Genomic DNA, 1265 nt, shown 5'->3' on the forward strand with positions numbered 1-1265 from the left:
TAAACTTTGTTTTATTGCTGTTGATTCATTTTTATTTTTTTTTAAGTATGGAGCTTTATTTGTTTCTGCTGTGCAGCACCTTGTAACTTGGATTTGAAAAGTGCTATAAACAAAGTTATTGTTATTATTTTTGTCCAAAGATTTGAATCAATCAATATTCAGATCACGAACGTGGATCTGAATCCTGACATGAACCAGAAGAACTTCATCATTTAACTGAACATTTCTCAACAATAACCGATGGTACAAAGATCAGAACCAGGATCCACATCCAGACTCAGATGAGGACTTTTATTATCCTTGTTTTATATTGAAATCTCTTGTACGTTCTGTATCATTTCTTTCTTACTTTCTTGTTTGGTAAAGTAAAATAAGTCCAAAGAGAGAGAGCTAGCTGGCTTTGATCAAGCAAGCTAGCTAGTCTTACCTTACTTAGCTGTCCCGTGGTCCCTTGCAGGCGGGTTTGTTGAAGTCGGACAAATGCGGAAATTCACGACGGGAAGTGAACGCAACGAGATTTCGGACGGTTTGAACGGTTTTTGAGTTTTGTTTTATTGAACACACACACACAGACACATTTATCACGTACCTCAGACGGCTGAGGCGAGGTTTGAACCCACAAGTCTGGGTCGGCGTCCTTCCCCACTGGACCATCTTCAGTACCGATGAAGAACAACAACCAGAGAGAGGAAGAAGATCAGACTGAGGGAGGAACTTGCAGAAGATCCACCAACATCAGTCTGGAGAGGAAACTCTGGATGATGGACTTCCTGTCTGGTTCCATGGAACCGAGACTGCAAGACGAGTACACGGGATTTTTTGAACGCCTGCACCCCAACGTGTCTCTGTGGCGCAATTGGCTAGCGCGCTCGGATGTTAACCGAGAGGATGGTGGTTCGAGCCCACCCAGGGACGGCCAGTCTTTAGGCGTCTGAAGTGCAAGCTCTATCCATGCTCTTTGAACTTGTTGGTCCACTGCAAAGGCCCTCTTGTCAAACAGGACCAGTGCCACTTTGTCCCTTGACCTCGCTAGTCCCAGCTCATCCCTTTCTCCTCTTGTGGCTCCAGAGGCCTCAACCGTGTCCGCTTTTCCGCTGGTCAAAGTGCCTGTCTAGTAACCAAGAGGTCCTGGGTTCAAATCCCAGCGGTGCCTAAGTGGAGTTTTCAATAACGATACGCCACTTCCCAAGGACAAAAACCAGAATAACCTCATGTGCGTTCTACGCAGCTTCATGAAAAACGCGAGTGAGCGAGTAGAACGTGGC

General features: G+C 45.5%; 1 non-coding gene across 1 annotated transcript; it reads left to right on the plus strand.

Annotated features, from left to right (window-relative positions):
* Positions 1 to 841: 841 nt before the first annotated feature.
* On the plus strand, positions 842 to 915 carry trnan-guu. The gene has a single exon. It is a non-coding gene; the product is annotated as a tRNA-Asn (tRNA).
* The last annotated feature ends 350 nt before the right edge of the window (positions 916 to 1265 follow it).

The sequence above is a fragment of the Micropterus dolomieu genome, unplaced genomic scaffold (genome assembly GCF_021292245.1).
Source record: "Micropterus dolomieu isolate WLL.071019.BEF.003 ecotype Adirondacks unplaced genomic scaffold, ASM2129224v1 contig_4470, whole genome shotgun sequence".
Lineage (NCBI taxonomy): Eukaryota > Metazoa > Chordata > Actinopteri > Centrarchiformes > Centrarchidae > Micropterus > Micropterus dolomieu.